Here is a 22,854-nt window from a genome sequence, read left to right on the forward strand (position 1 = left end):
AGATAAGTGTTGGTTGATGAATAAAAACTAACAAGCCATTAGTTTTCAATATGCCTTTAGGAGAGCCCTAGAAATGTGACTATGCTCCAAACTTGCAGGAGGTTTCCTTCCACCTATTATTCTCTAATTTAAATATGACACTAGCACAACTTCCTTAAGTTTTAATTGACGGACTGCAGCCTGTGTCTTGTGCATTGTGTAGGTGCCAGTTTCTAAGGTGTCAGATTGTATATATGGAAAGAAAAGCCACTGGCTAACACAGGAGATGAAACAAAGGGCAGTAAGAGCTATTTTGTTCTGTGAATATTTTTGGACACTGAATATAATGAAGAAAGATGAATTGACTGAAGATGGATTTAAAGATTAATGAAAAATAATGAAGATCTCACTGCTCTGAACCATTGGAGAAATGAATCCTATTTTAAACTAAATAGTGTGAACTGGCCAGATTTTATGTTAATATGAATCTATAATTTCCTTCGTCCATGCAATTGACTTCAACACATTTACAAAATACATCTGCTGTGTTGTGTCACCTCCCAGCTGAGGCCTGATTCCTCAACTTTCAAGATATGACATACCTATAACACCCTGAGTTATTGAGGTCAACCTGAGGATCATAAGTCCATGAAAATAAAACTCTTGACTCATTCTGTAATTAAAAACAAGTTAAAAGAAAGGAATTCATAACATAGGGTAACTACTTTTTGAAAAGTTAAGAGACTGTGCTATATGATTTCAATTTTAAGCTATCATCTTGATATGTTTAGGGCTTTAATTTATGGAACAATTGGACAATTTTTATATTTAACTTTAAATACCTGAATATTATAAATATTCCTTAGATGAACATTTATGGGGGAGTTTCAGTGAAACTTCTGAACAACTTTTCATTTTATTGTAAAGCAATGAGTTGTAAAAACTGATATGCTAAGTAATCCTAGAGTATAATTTAGGGACACAAAAACAACTGTCAAGAAATAGGCAGAGATTACATTTAATCAGTCTTTGCAGACTAAAATAATAATATTAAATTAATCAACACAGCTTAATTGAAGCTCTAAGTATAACAAATGTTTTGTTACACTTGTTATTAATGAACCTTTAAATGCTACCACAACTTGAACTCTGGGTTAAATCTAGATAATGAACCACTGTTGCCACACAAAAAAAGAATAAACACTACTTTAATAGCCCTTTGTTTCCATGGGCTTCTTCCTCTTGTACACAATGTAGATAACCCTTCATCCCCAGGGTTATCTACATTGTTGGCAAGATATCATGTTGACAGCTGCTGAAATAACTAAAGCAGAATCCTGAAAAAAGTAAAAGTGCAGTAGCTAAGACTGGAAATGATAAAAGAATTTTCATTAACTTCAAAGACACTGTTTTCAAATCTGTGCTTCTTGTGTTTTTTTATTTAAATGTCACAGTAAGTCATGTGCCACCTAACATTTTGGTAAACCACAGACCACATATATAATGCATGTACCACATAGCCAAGCACGTAGTAGGCTATACCATGTAAGTTCCAAGATGTGTGCACAATGGTGAAACCACCTAAGATGCATTTCTCAGAGGTATCCTGTTGTTAAGTGCATGACTATATATTTAACGATGCTCTGGTTTATGGTGGTAAAGACTTACCTTAACATGTCTCCCAAACCCTTCACCTTTCCCTTTTTGGCTTTCATTTTATCTTTTTTTCTTTTCTTTTCCAGTTTTGTTCTTTTTTCCTATCAGTATGGTCCCCTTTCTCTTGGTTCCCATTCATTTGTCTCTCCAAAGAGCACAAAGGCTGATCACTGGCTGTGGATATAGATTCTCTTCCTGATTGTGAACTTTATTCTGTGTCTTCTTCCACTGGATTGTTAGAGTCTGTAAACAAGTCAGGATGGCGCCTGGCATTTTGCCAGAGAAATGTTAGAGTCTGTAAACAAGTCTGGATGGAGCCTGGCAAAATGCCAGAGGGAGTGGTTTGTGAAGTAACGCCAGCGAGCCATTAAGTGTGGAGATTCCTTATTGGTTGACTGATGTATCTAGTTTATGTTAATTAGATAAGCTGTGTGGAATGTATAAATACTGCTCCGGTCCTACAATAAACGGCTTCCACTCCTGCTCTATCAATGCACACAAGTTGTTCGTCACCCCCTGGTTATTTTGCTGCAGCCGGACTGCGGGCACTGGATAACAAAATAAAATAAAAATAAGAAATATGGTGAATCATAGCCACAAACATAAGTAATCAAAAATGTTTGAGAACTTTACATTTCCATATTTTCTACAGCAGAATGGTCCTGCCCTCAACTTGGATGGCAACACTCTTTAATGTTGAGTAGAATTAGAAGGAAATATATGATGTGGATGAGTCACAGGCACACATGTCTGCTCCACGAAGAAGATGAACCATTGCAAGACAGAAGCAGTTTCCTGGCTAGATAGCTAGATGCTTCTGTATGTACCATAACATTCTGGTTGCTACACAACATGTATGAGGGGAGGACTTTAACCCTCCTTACAGAGCACAGACCTCTCAGGGTATTTGCACTATAGTGGCAATATAAAAAGAAAGAAGACAAGCAAGTTTCCTTCCCCAAGTGCTTCCTTTCTTCTTGATTAAGGCAATGTAGACACATCCTGGTCCCTCATTAATTTGGTAAACTGTACCACTCACTATAAGCACACCACTGTTAGCACAGGACTTCTTTCTTCAGGGTTCCAAATAGGTCCATTTATGATTTCTGGACACAAAAGAGTGGGTTTTCTTGGTATATAACAACAACAGATCCTCAAGGGCTCTATAATGTTTCTTTATATTGTTAATGCCAACATCATTACTAAATGCTACTATCTGTACTACAGGTTCTAATTCTCAAATTTTGCATGATTATCTGCATAAGGGCAGCTTAAAAGCATGAAAATCAATAACCCTCACTTCTTCATATTTTGTAGATAAAAAGTTATAATGGTAACAATGTTCTTCCATTTAGTCCATACTTTAAACCTATGAAACAAGGGTAGTTCAAACTTTTTACAATTGCAAGAATGGCAAATAACTGAAGTAGGCTTCTAATTTATCTTTTAAGTAAGAAGCAAACTGGGGAATGATGTTGCCCAAATTATATTGTTATACTGTGTGTGTATGTAGGAATATGCAGTAATGAATCCCACCACTATATATGTATAATTATAATATACCAATAAAGATATGAAATATGTAAAAATATGTAAAAAGCATAGAGAGGCTGACCTGGGCTGGGGCTGAACTCTGGCAGGTGTCTTCCAGTAGGTGGAGTCAGTGCTGGGCAGAGACTGAGCTCTGGCGGGCCACTGACAGTGGGCGGAGTCATTCCTGGGCTGAGTCTGAGCTCCAGCAGGGGTCAGCCTGAGGCAGGATGGCCCTGTGACTACCCTCTGCCCAGGCTGCCGCCTCATGTCATTGTGGGAGATCTGGGCCAATCCTGAACTCCCAAAGATGTTTGCTGATTAGTGGAAGCAGTCCTTGGCTAAACCCAAGGATCTATGGGGCGTCAGGTGATGGTGGGTAGAAACTGGGCCTTCCCTAGGGCCTGAATCCTAGGCAGAACTTGAGTTCCAGTGGAGGTCTGCAAGTGGCGGGATGGCCCTGGGCCTACCCTGGGCTTCAGGTCCTGCATAGGTCGTTGAGGAGCACCTGGATTGTGTATGAGCTCTGAATGTTGTCTACCTGTGGGCAGAGACAATCTTGGGCAGATGCTAAGCTCCAGCCAGTGTATGGTGGTGGTGAGATGAACTCAGGCCCAAACTGAGCCAAGTCTCCCCTGCAAATCTGCATGGTGAATCTGGGCGGAACCTGAGCTCCTGCTAGGTTCTGTGGGTTGTGGGTAAAATCAGGGCTTACCCTGTGCTCCTGCTACTGCTCAGGTCATCGAAGCTGATCTGGGCCAGTAGTGAGCCCTGGTGGGTGTCTGTCTGTGGCCAGAGCAGATCATGGGCCATGCCTGAGTTCTGGCAGGAGTTTCAGTGGGCAGAGGCAGTCCTGAGCTCCAGTGGGGTTGGCAGGTGTGCACAGGTTGTCTGGGCAGAACCTGAGCTCTAGTGGGGGGGTCTCAAGAGGCTTTATGGATCCAGGGATACCCTGTCCCCTGGCTCCCGGGCATGTCTGCAATGTAGATCTAGGTGGAACCTGAGATCCGCCTGGGGTCAGCTTGTGGAAGGATGGAACCTGTGTTACCCTGGGTACCATCTCCTCTGCAGGTCAGTAAGGTGGACTTATGTGAGACCTATCGGCTATAATCTCCCTAGAAAAAAACAGGAGGAAAAAACCTTCATTGTCCAGTCTTTCACTTTAGTCTTAGCAAGGATTTCTTTCTTTATCTTTCCTTCCTTCCTTCCTTCCTTCCTTCCTTCCTTCCTTCCTTCCTTCCTTCCTTCCTTCCTTCTTTCCTTCCTTTCTTTCTTTCTTCTTTCTTTCTTTCTTTCTTTCTTTCTTTCTTTCTTTCTTTCTTTCTTTCTTTCTTTCTTTCTTTCTTTCTTGACACAACATCAATAGCACAGACAACAAAAACAAGAATAGATAATGGACAATATCTGCCCATACTGCAGAAGGGGACAAATGTCAGGGCATGAAACAACCTGAAGATGGGAGGAAAGAGTTGGAACGGTTAATTTCAAAATATATAAGAATGTCCTAGAGTTTAATCACAAAAATGTTACCAGCCCAATGAAACTATAGGCTAAGAGCTGGGAGAGACATCTTTGGAAGGAGGCCTGTCTTTTTATGAGTGCAAGCAACCCCCAGGAAAGGCATGGGTGTGAGCAGAGAAATGATGCCCAGTGGCTTTCCCCAGGGACCTGAGGTCTGATCCCCAGCCGGTGGGACTTTTATTACAATGATCAATTTCATGGTAAAATTTAAAATTTGCCACAATAATTATACATAAGTTATTTGAGTTGGAATTCTTGGGTTAAATGAAAGTGTGCACTTCAAATTTTGGTATATATTTTAAAACTTCTCTGCAGAAGGGTTATGACAATTTTTCATTGCAATTATCAGAGCATGACAATTACATTTTCCAACACTTTCAACATTAGGTTTTCTCATTCTCTTTATTCTTTTTAAGTGCTATGCACACACACAAATGTACTTTATGTATTCTTTGGATTATTATATTGACATGAAATGCCAGCTCAAGTGTATGGTATATTTTATAAACAGCCTACATTTGTCTTTTCCCATTTTATTAGGCTGTTTCTTTCTTTTCCTTGAATATTGGGAGCTTGGTATATGATTACTTTTGGTGAGCTGTTCAGAAACCCAAAGGAATGTCACCAAAATAGTGTTTTCTACCAACCGGCAACAGTTTTGCCTCATGTAGAGAGCCCTTTGCCAGCTTGGGAATTCTGGTTCTATTTCCAAATTTCAGATGTGAAATCAAATTTTTCAGATATGGTATTCTGGTGAATATGATTGAAATTGTTGAAAGTCAGGGAAAAAATTTTCAATATATTACAATCATGTTTTATTTTTACATGGATAACATTTGGGCCACCCAAATCAGGCTTAGGTAATATAAGTAAGTCCCTTGCATTGAAGAATAGAGTCAATCCATGAAGTCCTACTGAAAGTAAATGTGAATAAAATCAAGAATATGAATAATTACCTATACCTAATTAGGGTCCCAGCAGCCATGTAGATCCGAGAGGAGGATCTGACCAGACCTGAGCTCCATTGAGCGTCTGCTGATGGATGCCTACAGTCCTGGGCCCTTCCTGAGCTCCAGAAGTGTCTGCCAGTGGACTGAGGCAGTCCTGGGTTAAGCCTCAAATCTGGTGAGGGTCTGCTGGTGGCTTGATGGACTCAGGCCTACCCTAGGTAAAGATACCCACACAGTTGGAATAGGCTGATCTGGGCAGAGCTGGAGCTCCAGAAGAGGTCAGCCAGTAGCGGGATGATCCTGGGCTTTCCCTGAGCATCAGCTCGGGAGAATTTGGCCAGGTGGATAAGATCTGGGTATAAGCTTCCTCACTGGTTGGCTGGTGGCAGAATGGACCTGTGGCTATCCTGTGCCTAGGTTTCCACCGCAGGTCATGCTTGCAGATCTGGGGGAATCCTGAGCTCTCAAAGGTGTCTGGCAATGAGCAGAGGCAGTCTTGAGCCTAGCCTAAGAACCACAGATACCAGGGCCTTCCCTGGGGCCCAGCTCCTGGGCAGAGCTTGAGCTCCAGTGGAGGTGTGCAGGTGGTGGGATGGAACCAGTCCTACCGTTTCCAGGATTCCCATGAAAGTTGGCAAGGCAATCCTGAGCCAAGCCTAAGCTCCACCTGCTATCTAGCAGTGGTGGGATGAACTCAGGCCTACTAACCTGGAACTGGACTCCCACATGTGTACTAGGATAATCTGGGCTGAGCCTGAACTCCAGCAGGTGTCAGCAAGTGAGCAGAGGCAGTCCTGGCCGGGGCTTGAGCTCTGGTGGGCATCTGACCATAGATAGAGGTGGTATTGGGATGAGTCTAAGCTCCAGCGGGGGTTGGACACTGGTGGGATGTAACTGTACCTACCCATGCCAGGGCTCCCATGCAGGTAGACTAGGCTGTTCTGAGAAGAGCCTGAGCTCCAGAAGGTGTCTGCTTGTGGGGCAAGGCTGTACTGTGTGTACAGGCCCTTGAGCTCTGCTAGGGGCCTGCTTGTGGCAGTTGGTCCCAGGCCTACCTTGGGCCAGGCTCCCACACCTGTCAGCACTGGGCTAGGGCTGAACTTCAGTGACTGTCAGTGGGCGGAGTCAATCATGGGCAGAGCCAGAGCTCTGGTGCCTGTCTCATGGTGACTGGATTGATTTGGGCTACCCTGGGCTCGGGCTTCATCTCCTGCCAGGTCATCGAGTTGGATCTGGGCAGAGCTGTAGCTCTGGTGGGGTTCTGCAGGTGGTGGGATGGAACCTGGCCTCTCTTTACCCGGGCTCCCGGGCAGGTCAGCGAAGCCAATCTTGGCCGTGTTTGAGCTATGCCTGTGGTAGGAGGTGGTTCTGTGTCTGGCCTGAGCTCTACACTTGCGGCAGTTGGTCCCAGGCCTACCTTGGGCCAGGCTCCCGAGCCTCTCAGCGAGGCTAATCTGGACTGGAGCTGAACTTTGGTGGCTGTCTGAGAGAGCGGTGGGTGTCTTTCCTGGATGGAGCTGAGCTCAGGTGCCAGTCTGAAGGTGACTGGATGGATATGGGCTACCCTGGGCTCAGGTTTCCTCCTGCCAGGTCGTTGAGTTGGATCTGAGCAGAGCTGGAGCTCTGGTGGGGTTCCTCAGGTGGCGGGATAGAATTGGGCCTCCCCTTGCCCAGGCTCTTGCGCAGGTCAGCGAGGAAAATCTGGGTCATTTATGAGTCCCGGAAGGGGTCTGTCTGTGGGTGGAGGCGGTCCTGGGCCAAGCCTGAGCTCCAGCAGGGGTCAGAGAGTGGAGGAATAGAACATGCCAATCCTTTCCCGGGCTTTGGTCCAGGTGGTCCAGGTGGACCTAGGCTGGGACTGAGCTCTGCAGTGTGTCTTGTCTGTGGGCAGAGTCAGTCCTGGGCCAAGCCTGAGCTCGGGTGGAGATCTGGTGGTGGCCATATGTTCCCAGCGCTACCCTGTGCCAGGGCTCCTGTGTACATCTGCAAGGCTTATCTAGTTGGATGCCGAGATCCAGCAGGGGGTCGGCTGGTGGCAGGAGGGAATAGGACATACCCTTGTTGGAACTCCTGAGTGGATCAGCCAGGCAGATAGGGCCCGCAGATGAGCTTGGGCAGGGGTCAGCCTTTGGGTGGAGACTGCCCTGTTTCTGGCTTGAGCTCTGCTAGGGGCCTGCTTGTGGCAGTTGGTCCCAGGCCTACCTTGAGCCAGGCTCCTGAGCCTGACAGCAAGGCTGATTTGAACTGGGGCTGAACTTCAGTGACTCTCAGTGGGCGGAGTCAGTAATGGGAGGAGCCTGAGCTCTGGTGCCAGTCTCATGGTTACTGGATGGACTTGGGCTACCCTGGGCTTGGGCTTCATCTCATGCCAGATCATGGAGTTGGATCTAGGCAGAGCTGGAGCTATGGTGGGGTTCCGTAGATGGCTGGATGGAACCAGGCCTCCCCTTCCCAGGGCTCCCGTGCAGGTCAGGGAGGCCAATCTTGGCCATGTTTGAGCTCTACCTGTGTGCTGAGGTGGTCCTGTGTCTGGCCTGAGCTCTGCTAGGGGCCTGTTGTGGCAGCTGGTTCCAGGCCTACCTTGGGCCAGGCTCCCTCACCTGTTAGCACTGCTGATCTAGGCTGGGGCTGAACTTCTGCAGCTGTCAGTGGGCAGAGTCCATCGTGGGAGGAGCCTGAGTTTGGATGCCAGTCTCTTGATGACTGGAAGGACACGGGTACTCGGGTTTCGTCCTGCCATATCGTCGATTTGGATTTGGGCAGAGCTGGAGCTCTAGTGGGTTCTTCATGTGGCGGGATGGAAGAGGGCCTCCCCTTGCTCGGGCTCCCGCGCTGGTCAGTGAGGCCAATCTTGGTCGTGTTTGAGCTCTGCCTGTAGGGGAGGGTGGTCCTGTGTCTGGCCTGAGCTCTGCTGGCGCCTACTTGTGGCAGTTGGTCCCAGGCCTACCTTGGGCCAGGATTCCACGCCTCTCAGCTAGACTAATCTGCACTGGGGCTGACATTTGGTGGCTGCCTGACAGTGGGTGGAGTCATTTCTGGGCGGAGCCTGAGCTCAGGTGCCAGTCTGAAGGTGATTGGATGGGATTTGGGCTACCCTGGTCTCTGGCTTTGTTTATGCCAAGCCTTCGAGTTGGATCTGGGCAGAGCCTGAGCTCTGGTGAGGTTCTGCAGGTGGCGGGATGGAATAGGGCCTGCTGTTGCCTGGGCTCCCGCGCAAGGCAGTGAGGCTGATTTTGGCCATGGATGAGCTCCAGCATGGGTCAGCCTGTGGGTAGAGGGCGTCCTCTGTCTGGCCTGAACTCTGCTTGGGGCCTGCTTGTGACAGTTGGGCCCAGGCCTACCTTGGACCAGGCTCCCACCCTTGTCAGCTAGGTTGATCTGCACTGGGGCTGAACTTAGGTGACTGTCTGACAGTGGGTGGAGTCATTCCTGGGCAGAGCCTGAAATTGGGTGCCAGTCTGAAGGTGACTGGATGAACTGGGGGTACCTTGGGCTAGGGCTCAGTCTCCTGCCAGGTAGTCGAGTAGAATCTGGGCAGAGCTGGAACTCAGGTGGGGTTCTGCAGGCAGCGGATGGACCCAGGCTTCCCCGTGCCTGGGCTCTAGCACAGGGTAGTGAGACTGATCTGGGCCTTGTATGAGCTTTGGCAGGGTTTTGCCTGTGGGCGGATTCGGTCCTGGGCCAAGCCTGAGCTCAGGTGGTGGTCTGGTGGTGGCCATATGTTCTCAGGGTGACTGTCTTCCCTTGCTCCTGTGCACATCTGCAAGACTTACCTGGTTGGATCCTGAGATCTAGCAGAGTGTGGCTGTTGGCAGGAGGAAACAGGACATACCCTTTTCTGGACTCCTGAGTGGATCAGCAAGGCAGATAGGACCTGCAGATGAGCTGGGGCAGGGAGACTGCCCTGTTTCTGGCCTGAGCTCTGCTAGGGGCACGCTTGTGGCAGTTGGGTCCAGGCCTACCTTGGACCATGCTCCTGAGCCTGTCAGCAGGGCTGAATCTGACTGGGGCTGAACTTCACTGACTGCCAGTGGGCAGAGTCATTCATGGGTGGAGCCTGAGCTCTTGTGCCAGTCTCATGGTGACTGGATGCACTTGGTCTACCCTGGGCTTGGGCTTCATTTCCTGCCAGGTCATAGACTTGGATCTGGGCAGAGCTCGAGCTCTTGTGGAGTTCTACATGTGGCAGGGTGATACCGGGCCACCCCTTGCCTGGGCTCCCAAGCAGGTTAGAGAGGTCAATCTTGGCCGAGTTTGAGCTCTGCCTGTTGATCTAAGGCAGTCCTGTGTCTGGCCTGAGCTCTGCTTGGGGCCTTCTATGGCAGTTGGTATCAGGCCTACTTGGGCCAGGCTCCCGTACCTGTCAGTGAGGCTGATCTGGGCTGGGGCTGACATTCTTCAATTGTCTATTAGAGGACAGAATTGGTCATGGGCAGACCCTGAATTAGGATGCCAGTCTCTTGATGACTGGAAGGACATGGGCTACCCTGGACTAGGGTTTCTTCCTGCCAGGTCTTCGAGTTGGATCTGGGCAGAGCTGGAGCTCTGGTGGGGTTCTGCAGGTGGCTGGATAGAACAGGGCCCCCCCTTGCCTGGGCTCCCGTGCAGGGTAGTGAGGCTGATCTGGGCCTTGTATGAGCTCTTGCAGGCTTCTGCTTGTGGTGGAGTCAGTCCTGGGCTGAGACTGAGCTCAAGTGGTGGTCTGGTGGTGGCCATATATTCCCAGGGCTACCCTCTTTCTGGGCTCCTGTACACATCTGCAAGGCTTATCTGGTGGGAGCCTGAGATACTGGGGGGTGGGATCTGCTGGTGGCGGGAAGGACCAGGGCCTACTCTGAGCTTCAGCTGCCACTCAGGTCATGGAGGCTGAAATGGGCCAGGACTGGCCACCAGCGAGTGTCTGTTGGTGGGCAGTTTGTCCTGGTCCAAAGCTGAGCTCTGGAGGGAGGAACTGGAGGGTGGTACTGGAGGGTGGAGGCAATCCTGGGCAGAACCTGAGCTCTGGCAGGAGTCTCACAATGAGTGGATGGACTCAGCCTACTCTGGGCCCTGTGTTCTTTGCAGGTCCTTTGGGTGGCTCTGGACTGGATCTGAGCTCCCGCAGTGGTCTGCTGGTGGGCAGAATCAGTCCTTGCCTGAGTCTCAGCTCCGGGGATGGTCCATCAGTGTTGGAATGGTTCTGCACCTACTCTTTCCTGGGCTCTGTGCAGGTTCTCGAGGCTGATCTTGGCAGAGCCTGAGCTCCAATGGGTGTCTGCTGGTGTGCAGAGGTGGTCCTGAGCAGGACCTGAGCTTGCTGCAGGTATCCTGGTTTGGGGATGGATGCAGGCCTACCCTGTGTCTGGCCTCCCACCCAACTTGGCAGGGGGTAGATCTGGACTGTATATGAGCTCTGGCTGGTGTCTACAGGTGAGTGGAAGCAGTCCTGGGCTGGGCCTGACCATCCTACTGGTGGAGGGATGAAACCAGGCTACACTAGGCCACAGCTCCAGTGCATCTGGGAAGGGCCTGAGCTCAGGTGGGTATCTCTGGGCCTTTATTTTATTCATTTGTTTTAGGTGGTACTGAGAATCAAAGTGAGTGCCTCACATGTGGGAGACAAGAGTTCTATCACTGAGTCACAACCCCAGGCCTATTTGCTTCTTGTTGACCTTTAATCATACCATCATTTGGTTCTATATCGTTTGTTCATGCATGCATTTGAATTTTAACAAGTAGTTATTATGTGATATCACCTGCAATGCTTCTCAAGCTGGCCCCAAATGAGACCTTGATCCTCAGCAGGATTGCATCCCACACATCCATGTCACCTCTGGCATAGGTGCAATAGAGAGATACTTAAGACATGGTCCATGACTCTCAACTTTAGGGACAAATTGGAGAGGTAAAGGATAAGTACTCATAAGAGATCCTGAAGAATGCAGAGCAGGTATGTTTTTGAATGAATAAGGATTTATGTATTGATAAAGTTTGTTTATTTCCTTTTTGCTGGCGTTCATGTATCTGTAATTTGTTTTTTTCTTTTCCTTTTTGGAATGGGGATCGAACCTATGGCTTTGGGAATGTGAAGCAAGTGCTTTACAGCTTTGCCATTGAGCCACTTCCCACCCCATTCATTCATTGTCAGTGTGGGAATTCGGGGCTGTTTTTTATGAATGAATCTACTATGAATATTAATATAAGACTGACCAATGGCGTTCGTGTGTGTCCAACCCAATTATCATAACTTTGGGCCAATAGCATTGGTACTTCTTTCAAGTCCTAATTAGCATAAGTTTGGACCAATAGGATTGGACCAAGTGCTATAAAAACCCCTTGGAAGCTGTTCTGAGGAGGAGAAGCTGCCAAGGTCCTCAAGGTTGCTGACCTGGAGTTCGCTGGAGTTTCTGGAGTTTCAACGGAGTTTCGCCTGAGTTCCGCTGGATTTCCGCCGAGTTCCACCGACATTCCAGCCTGCTTTGGTTCCGGGAGATGATTCTTTGACAAAAGAGACTGCATAAAGAAGAAGAAATGGTTGAGGATCTGCTGAGGTCTGCTGCTACGCTGGATGGAATGGCCCGCCATGAGGAGCTATCACTCCTCTCTGCTGCAGAGGCCTCCCTGCCCCTCGCGCAGACTCCTACCTGCCAGCAGAAGCCATGGAGGTTCATCTTAAAACTCTGGTTTCAAAGGTATTGTTATATGTTAGATAATTAGCGTCTAAATATTGAAATTTGTTAATTTTAATTTCTAGTAGGGAAAATTATGAGATTCATAAAGAATATATTATTTCCCACAGTTCTGGACGTCAGAAGCGGGAAAAGTCTGTCTCAATAGTTGTGTCATCATTTGGCAGAAAAGTGGGAGAGACTAAACCCACTCTTAAAAGCTTTTTTATTCTTTTCCATTCATTTGAAGTTGATTTCAGTGCTATAGAAATGTTTAAAGGAACCTAGGAAATGTTTCATTTCATTAATTTTCATTTATTGGTTGCTTTAGTTATAAAATCCGTTTTTTTAAAATTTTTAAAGTTATTAATGAACCATTTATTTTATTTTATTTATATGCACTACCGAGAATTAAACCCAGTGCCTCACACATGCTAGGCAATTTCTCTACCACTGAGCCAAAACCCTGGTCCATAAAAGTCATTTTTATACAGTCCATATTTGTATAATTATACCTTATCTCTTTAGAGTTGCATTCTTAGGATGTATATGGTGGTGGGATTCACTGTGTTGTTTCCTTGTATATACATGGGAAAGCTGCGTTAGAGTCTTTCCACTAACTTTCCTTTGCTTATGCCTCCTTGTTTCCCTCCATTCCCCATTGTCTAATCTACTGCACTTCTGTTCCCATCACCCCTCCTGTTGTGGGTTCGCTTCCACATATCAGATAAAACATTTGTCTTTGTTTTTTGTAAACTGGCTTAGCTTCAGTTATCATGATTGTCTCTAGGTGGATCCATTTATGGGCAGATATTGTAGTCATATTTTTTTTCCGCAAATTGGTATGTTTTCTTTAATCTACTTATAAAAAAAACTTGTTCTAATTCTACATGACCATAGAACTTTATGATTTCTCATGCTTCTGGTTGTGCAGAATGTAGCATCACACCAGTCATGTAATTGTATATTACTTTAGATGATTATGTGTGATTCATTCTACTATCCATTTTACTCATTATACTCCTTCCCCTCTCTTCACTCCTCTATTCAATCTAAAGCAAATGTATTCTTCCATACCCGCCCCCCTTACTGTGATTAGCATAAGCATATCAGAAAACACTTTCAACCTTTGTTTTTTGGGGATTGGCTTATCAGTTAGAATGATAAGCTCCATCCATTTACCAGCAAATGCCATAATTTTGTTCTTCTATAAGGCTGAGTTGTATTCTATCATATATATATATGTGTGTGTGTATGTGTGTGTGTGTGTAAAATTGTTTTTTTTTGTGTGTATGTATATGTGTGTGTATATATACGCACGCACACACACACACACACACACACACACACATATATATATATATATATATATATATATATATACTCATACACACCACATTTCATTTTCTTTATCCATTTATCTGTTGAAAGGCACCTAGGTTAGCTCCATAGTTTAGCTGTTATGAGGTGATCTGCTGTAAACATAATGTGGTTGTTTCATTGTAATATGCTGATTTTAAGTCCTTTGGGTATAAAATGAGGAAAGGGATAGGTGTGTCAATTATTGGTTCCATTCCACGTTTTCTGAGGAATCTCCATACTGATTTCCATAATGTTTGCACCAATTTTCACTCCCATCAGCAATGTGTGCATGCAACATTTTCCTCACATCTTTGCCAACATTTATTGTTATTTGGTAATTGTATTCTTGATAATCATGTTTGTGTCTGGGGTGAGAAGAAATCTTGGAGTAGTTTTGATTTGCTTTCCTCTAATGGCTAAAATTTCATGTATTTGTTGCTTCTTCTGTGAAGTGTCTGTTCAGTTCCATAGCCCATTTATTAATTTGGTTCTTTGTTTTTTTGAGTTCTGCATATATCCTGGAGATTATTGCTCTATCTGAGGTGCATGTGGAGAAGATTTTCTCCCATTCTGTAGGCTCTCTTTTCACATTATTGATTGTTTCCTTTGCTGAGAAGATGCTTTTTAGTTTGAATCCGTCTGGTTTATTGATTCTTGAATTACATTTTGGAATGTAGGATTCTTGTTAAGGCTGTTAGATGTTAGGCTGACATGGTGAAGATTTTGGCCTACTTTTTCTTCTATTAGGCACAGGAGGTATGTTCTAGTGCCCAAGTCTTTGATCCATTTTGAGTTGAGATTTTTTCAGAGTGAGAGGGGTTTACTTTCTTTTTGTTATATGTAGCTTTCCAATTTTCCCTGCAACATTTGTTGAATAGGCTTTCTTTTCTCCAATGTATGTTTTTTGGCGCCTTTGTCTAGTAAGAGATAACTGTGTTTTTGTGAGTTTGTCTCTGTGTCTTCTATTCTGTACCATTCATGGGTCTACACGTCTGTTTTGGTGCTGATACAATGCTGTTGTTGTTATTGTGGCTCTGTAGTACAGTTTAAGCTATACTATTATTATGTGTCCTACTTCACTTATCTTGCTAAGGATTGCTTTGGCTATTCTGGGTTTCTTTTCCAAATGAATTTCATGACTGCTTTTTCTAGTTCTGTGAAGAATTGTCATTGGAATTTTTTATATGAATTGCATTAATGTTCATGCCCAAGTACAAATTAGTTAAAACTATAAAAAAGAATCCTGGATCAACATTGACCTGACAGCTATCTGGTTACAGGTATCTGTTGACTCAGGAGCTGTAACCTGCACACTCGGTGGTGGCTAAGCTGAGGTTACTCCGCATTTCAGCATTAATAGCATCTTAGAGTTGAGTCTACTCTGCATATTGGTGTTGAGGTCTGGGTACAGTTATGCTTTGCTACCACACAACCAGGGATACTTCGCTGGTTTTTTTTTTATTTTAAATGTGTCTGAAAATTTCTTTGGGTCCTTTATTTACTTTGCTTGATCAAATTTTGTGTTCTAGACACTATCCTAGGTGTGGAGTACAGAGTGAATAGGCCAAGTCTGAGTCTCCATGGAAGTTAATGAAGTTAGTAAGATGATTATAGCATCTACCTCAGTGTTACTGTGAAGCCTAGAAGAGAGTATGTCTGTTCATAACTGCAGTGCTGAGGACTGTAATATTGTTGAGGAAAATCACAGATGAATTCAACAGGCATCACCTTGTTTTTGTCTGGGAAGTATTGTAAAGTTGTTACTTTTTCTATAATAAAAACAGACATTTAACAAAGTTTGTATCTGAAGTCTGTGAACTTCAGGGATCCCTCTGGGCTGCCTGTCTGCAGGTCAGACACACAGTCCTGTGCTGACTCAATGCAGGTTTGGAGACCCTTGAAGCCCCTTTTATAACCATGAGAGCCTGTGCTTCATAGTCAGCAGGCCAAGTAGGGGTCTCCAGGTCAAGTGGATCGCACATCCCTATGGTGCTGACTTCCCCCAATCAGTTCATCTCCTGCCTTCACACACTCACTGACTGCCAATTAGCTGGATGGGCCCTATTCCATAATGGGAATTTTATATCCTTTGCATTAATTGTCCAGAGATTTTGGGTAGAGACCTGGCCTTTCCTAATCCCCAGAACTATCTCTGTGTCCTCTTCACAGGGTCCTGTTATTACTGGGTGTGAGCATGCTTCGTGCAGATGGTGGTGTACTGCAAGCTCATATTACATTCATTTTGTGTCCTCTTCCTTATAGCACTTAACAAGGTGCTAGGAGTTGAAGTAGGGGTAGGGGAGTTGGCCTGAAAAATGACCCTAAACTTTATGAACATAGTTAGGGAAACCAAGGGGTGGGGGGTGATGATAGTATGGAGAGAGTCTAATTCCTCCTAGGGAAACACATGCACAGTGAAACTTCATTTAAAGTAAAGTGTCATGCTGCACTCCAAAATCAAGCAATTCTGGATAGATTTCAGAGAGTTTAAAAAATGAGGGGAAAACAGAACTAGAAGATAAAATTGAATAGTTTTTCAATTTCTGCTAGGGAGCCGGTTATCACTGTCAGACCACGCTGTGCTCTAGCTGGGGATCATGAATATCACATAAAGTGAGAGATGTACAAATACATCCCCAGTTACTTGTGTTGTTGTGACACAGAACATTTCCTTAATCTTTGATGAGGGAAAAAAGACATATTACCTTTAGAATATCACTCCTAATGAATGCTGTGCTAGGGCTGTTCTGCTTCAGACGTTAAAAACCTGGGCTTTGTGCAGAGGCATCCAGATTTTAAGAAAAAGGCTAAGCAGAAGAGAGAGACACACATATCAAATCAGTTGCAGAACAAGACTCTATTGTGACTATAAATGTTGAGTGACTACTTCTGGTTCTGTTTTTTTTTTAATATTTATTTTTTCACTTGGACACAATAGCTTTGTTTATTCTTATGTGGTGCTGAGGATCAGACCCAGGGCCTTGAACATGCTAGGCAAGCACTCTACCACTGAGCCACAACCCCAGCACTGATTCTGTGTTTTTAGTATCTGTTGTGCGTCTCCTCCTGGTGCTCTTTAACTGATAAGCTTTTGACATTGGCCTGCATGAGGACACCACAGGTGAGGACTTGGGGACAGTGGAGAGCCTGGCTGGGGTTGGGTTGGATGATTGTATAAAACACCATTGGAGATACGTTAGAACAGTGTCCTTAGGGTAGAGTCAGGAAAAAATTCTTTCTTACTTGATATTTTGATAGAGTGCGGAAGTGTCTATTTTTACTAATGTAATTAGTTGGATATTCAAGCTAGGTTTCAAACTCTATTCTTTCATGAGTTTGGAGGGGAAAACTAATACTTACTATCCAGCTTACTGGATGTTCACTGGTTAGTTTATAAAATATCACCACATATCTCTCATTTTAATCAGATTTTAAGGATACACATGTAAGATACTCAATGTCAACATTCAAACAAAGAGTAGAGAATGAAAATCTCCTTCATTTCTCTGCCCATAGGGCATTGTGTTGAATATCTATCTAAGGACATGTGCATTTCCATGTTTTTGAAACAAAAAGGTATATATTAACACACTTTTTCTTTTGGAAAGTCAAAATAAGAGAACTCTTCTCAGTTCTCTGAGGACTTTACACTTATTTTATAAATCTCTGTACAATTTGGCTGTTTAATCTTTTACAAAGAGTTTGCATGACTTTTGTAATTAAAAAACATGAGACCAAGTAGAAAAAAGAATGGGAGGAAGTAGTCCAACTTTGTTCCTTTTAGGAGAGGACTCAGTCCATTCTCTCACTCATTCCAGAAATGCTTTCTGGTAGGTTTTGGGTTTAGCTGTATGGTGGAGCATTTGCTCAGTGTTTGAAAGGTCCTGGGATCAGTCCCTGGTGCTGTTGAAATAAACAAAGCAGAACCATAGCACACATTCTTGAATGCTGTTGGACAGTAGTGTGAGTCTTGGTACCAGTTATGTTTGATATATTTAAATAAGCTAGAAGAAAACGGTCCACATGTTTTTACCATAAACAAACAGGAAATGTTTGAGGATGTAGGTGTTCTTTAACCTAATGTGACCATTGCACATCATTTGCATGTATCAAAATATCACATGGTACCCTGTTAGTATGTATAATTTTTACATTTTATACATCATGTAGCTATACATTTAAAAGAGTTTCCCATATTCTCTAAATTCATAACAACAAATGGACAAATAGCTATATTTATGAACCTAATTAATACATTCTGAGAATGCCAGGCTTTCTCATTTTTTTTTTTCATTTTCTATAGGCTCAGTAATTCTTCTGTATTTTTTTAAGGTTTTATTTTTCTCACTTAATATATTTTAGCACATTACTAAATGTGTTAATATGGTTCCTGTTCAGAAGACAGGAAGGGGATTAGGGTGATTAGGCCGGTGATTTATTTTGTTGTGGAGCAGTGATTGGCAAATAGTAGTTACTGTAAATGTTTGTGTGAGTGAGTGAAAAACTATCTACAACTCTAAAAATGTGTACGTGATGAATAAAGATAAGGAATTCTGCCAGGTGACCTGCAATTAAGATTGTGTAAGAAAATTAGCTTGAGGCACAAGCTACATATTAACTATAAGGATTCTTAAGAAATATTGTTGGATTAGTCATTTATTCATTCATGCAGATTATGTTGAGTGGCTACAGTATGCTGTTGGGAGCTGGGAAGACCACAGCGAATAAAATATTGCAAAGTTCCAGCTATTAGGGGCCTTGCATTATAGTATTCACGGGTTAGGAAGAAGAAATGTGTTATAGAAAAGTAAAAAAAAAAAACTGTGGAAGGGGAAAGATGATAATTGTTAGCTAATAGATATGGAGAGAACCTCCCTCCAGGTCTTGGCAGATTGAAGGATGATGTGCCTACACTCTAATCTCAGCAGTAATGCTGAAGTAGGATAAATGCACCTGGTCTGTGGTTATGTTTGACTCATTTAGAAGATGTTATTTGATTTAATGTGTAACTGGGCCTTTTCACAATCTTTCCTTATATAGTAGGAATCCTTTTATACTATGAGATTAACAGAAACTACATTTTTAAAAATATTTTTTTACTTGTAGATGGAGACTATACTTTTATTTGTTTATTTATTTATTTATTTATTTATTTATTTTTATGTGGTGCTGAGGATCGAACCCAGTGTCTCTTATATGTGAGGCAAGCACTCTGCCACTGAGGCACACAGTCCCATCCCCAGAAACTACATTTTAAAACAACAATAAAGCAAACAAAAACGAGACAGAATGGTAAGATTGTAGATGCAACACTTGACATTCTTTTTTGAATAAGTATCTCAAACCTGGGAGAGCAAAATAATCATAATGAAAACTGTCACATTGCAAAGTCCTTCTGATACTAAAGTAACACCAAGCTAGATGCTATTATAGAAGAGCAATGTGAACAGGGAATGACATGTGATTGCATAGAGTGAAATCAGGTCTGGGTGGCTGCTAGATTTGGTCTTATGTGAATTTATATAAATATTAAATAGTTTTTAGTGGGGGAAAGGGAGAGATTCCAACCTTCTCAAAATGTTGTACCCACTTTCTATCAGAAGAAACTTTGCATTTCCGTATGTCTTATTGTAAGCTAAATTGGCTAAGTTCTTTAGATTTTCATGATCTAAGAGAGAAATTTGCATAAAAATTTTACATTTCTGAAGTTATGTTAATGGAATTAGTGGCAAATAAAATGGATTATAAGTTAAAAGACAACTTCTCAGTGTTTCACTCTCCTGTCACTCTGCAGATGAGGCCTGTTGGTGGACTATACATCCTGCGTTGAAGCAGTGATCAGAAGGAGAGAAACTATGGGTTAGAGTTGATCTCCTCCTAGTTAGCGAGTCCTTTGAGCAATACTTGGTAAGTGTGCACTGTAGGACCATGGGCTTAGTGTTGTGATAAAGGACAGTACAATGAGATGGTCTCTTTAGGGTTTATACTGCCAATTTTCTGGGAAAGCTGCTGTTGCACAAGCCCATACCTCTACGTGATGAGTTATTAACAATGAGTAGGAGAGGGAAATGGCCTGAGTGGAAGTGCTTACCAGGTCTTTCAAGCAGCCTTCCTCATGCACTTGATTGAAGTGTATGTTCATGGTCCTGAGAGCACACCTGTGCCTGGATTCTTCTATGAATAGAATGTCAGCTCAGTATTGTCAGGAGTTCCAATCCCTGGTCTTTATTTTATGTTCAATGTAAAGGCTATATTAACAAGATTGTGATTACCTATTTTTATATTCATGAAAGAAAATTATTACTTCAGGAAAGCTTGCCATGTTAAGGAGAAATAGAGAAAGTATAGGGGCCAGAAATGTGAAAATGAAGGGAAAAATTTGTTTAATTATTTGAGGATTTTGACTTTTTTTGATAAGGGAATTGTGTATTTAATTTGACTTATTTAGTAAGTTGTAGTTTTGTTTAACAACAATCCTATGGGTAAATTCACCGAATATTGAAATCCATGGAACTGTAAAGGATTCCAGTGCAAAACATTATTTTATTTTAACGTTGAAAAGAAATTAAACATAAAATGGAACATTGTGAGCTTTGCATGAATACCCACATGAAATATCTGGGTTGTCGTGGGTGATTTCAGAAATAGATCACATTGAAAACACAACATGAATTTGAGAGAGTGCATTGCCAGTGACATGAATCAAAATGTTGTTTGTGTGTACCTAAGTAGGAATGAGTCAGCATTTATATGCTCTATAAATGTGGAACTAGGGTGGCTTTGAGGTAGCTGTAAGTGTCTTGGGTTTCCAGCACCTTCAGTTCCAGTTTTCAAAAGTTTCTAGGAAGCATGGCTTTGTTTTCCTGTCTCTATGGAGAAAGGTGATGATGAAGACAGGGAAACTATAACAGTGCTCTGTGTCACTGGCAGGGACTGTTAAGTTAAAAGGAGCATCTGCTGGTGCACAACTGCTGGAAGGCCTGAGCATTTCTGTGCTCATTTCCCCTAGCTGATGTTCATGGAAACAGTCACCATGCCAAATTCTGAAAGAGTGCAGGTGTGCAGCTTATAAAATAAGAATCTTTCAAGTCCTTGTTATGTGCATGTGTGTGCTGCAAGGTGATGCATTTATTTGCTCAGGAGATGTACAGTTGAGATGAAGTTGTCTTTGGAAACCAGTTGAAGTGGAACTAATTCATGGAAATTTCCATATACAAATTCTACATGTATCATATTTTGACTTTGATTATGAGTCTTCATTTGTTGTTGTACAACTTATATTTTTCACTATATAACAGAGTTTATTTGACAGGGTATTATTCACCAAAGGAATGGAAACTCAGAAGCCAAGGCTTCTAATGTCAATCCTGTAGCTAACTAACTACCTGAGCAAGTCATGTCACTCCTTGAACTCCAGCTTCCTTGCTTATAAAGTGAGGTTATTTGCAATAACAGAATGTAGAAATAGATGATGCAGTGTCATAATGATTTTGTATAAAAATTTAAATACATACAGGCAAACAAAATAACAGAGAAGTAGCATGATGCACAATCCATGGTTCACCATCAACAATTCTCTAATTTTGTTTCTATAGCACTTTCATCTTTCTGCCCCTTCATAGTAGCTTCTGGTTGTTCCTTATTTGCATTTAGTAGGGGCAACTTTCTGTACATTTCAACATCAAAGCTTAGCTGTAGAGTTTTGACAGATGGTTGCACTGGGACTACCCAGACACATACCTCCATGTGAGACATTTCCATTTTCCGTAAATTTCCCCAAGAAAGTTGCCAAGCGTTCCCTCCCAAATTTGCCCCTGTATACCAGAGAGATTTTTTCACACCTGATTCATAGAAGTCACAAGTTTTGCATCCTTAGGAAAACTGATGTTATTTTTATATATACCTAGTCTCTGGCTAATCTGATTTTACTTGGCTTTTTAAAAGTTAGCAACAATTGGTGAATTTTTTTCAATTACAGGAGATAAAAATTATGTTTTAGGGTCCTTGTTTCATTGATAAATAAGTTACCCATATACCCAACTGTTGAAAAATCCCTACATTCATAGAATAAGCCGTAGTTGACCATAACGTGTTATTTTGAAATACTACTAGATTTGTATGTATTTATTTTATTCAGAATTATTGACTATATTCATAAGGAAAATTAAACGTTTTATTCATGGGTAATTATATTTGCATTTCATACCATTTTCATATCTTATGAAATGTCATTTTTCTTTGATACTGAGTTACCTTGTTGGAAGTGTCCCAGCAGGAGGGCAAACTCTCAGGCTCATTGAACTGTGCACTTCAGATTTATGCACTTACCTCTCCTACTGTTACTGTTTCATAGAAAGTTTAAACCAGAGTCTAATAGAAGAGCTAACAAAAATATTTGGTTTTGAACTTCAAGGCTTCAGAAGCATTGCTTGGTGCTTGGTGACTGGTCAGCCTCTTGGGAACTGCTGTGAAGCCTGTGATGCTGTAGGAGTGAGAGGCAAAGTGTAATCTCCCCTTTGAAGCTTGTTCACAGTTTTCTGAGGCCAGAGATCATTTGTTGAATGTAGATATGTGGAAATTCCCTGCTGTTTGTTTTATTAAATATTTATTGAATCATTTTGTAAAATAATAACTGAATGAATATATTTAAAGCTAGTTTGTACAAGGTGCTGTGTGTGTTATTTAATCTGAACACAAATGGTATTGGGATGCCTCCACCTACCTTTTGATTCTGTTTCTGTTACTGGTCAGTGATTTCAGAGCACATCATTTTCACACTGGCTTGGGAAGGGGATTCCTGGAATGAAGGCATCACTTCTGCATTCTTACAGGCTATTTATTATGCACCACGAAGGCCACCTGGATGATGGCTTAAACTTTTCTAGATCTCAGCATGAAGAAAAATGCAGAGCCCAAGTCATCTGGAGCAATGTCTCACCTTTCATTGGATTTATAAGGTACTTTTGCTTTTATTGTCCCGGTAATTTGATATTTCGTTTTCATTTTTTTTCTGTGTTTACAAGTACTGAATTTCAAAGTATAAAAATACATTAAGGGAGTTCAACAGAACACAATACAAAATGCTACTTAGATAATTGTGTTTTTCTTTTAAATAAAGGATAAAGGAATGTGCTTTTAAAAGTTGTGCATGTAATTTGTAATTGAGAGCTACAGGTTGGGACTACTCTGCAACTTGTTTTTGTGTAAGC

This window comes from Urocitellus parryii, chromosome 9 (assembly GCF_045843805.1).
Source record: "Urocitellus parryii isolate mUroPar1 chromosome 9, mUroPar1.hap1, whole genome shotgun sequence".
Lineage (NCBI taxonomy): Eukaryota > Metazoa > Chordata > Mammalia > Rodentia > Sciuridae > Urocitellus > Urocitellus parryii.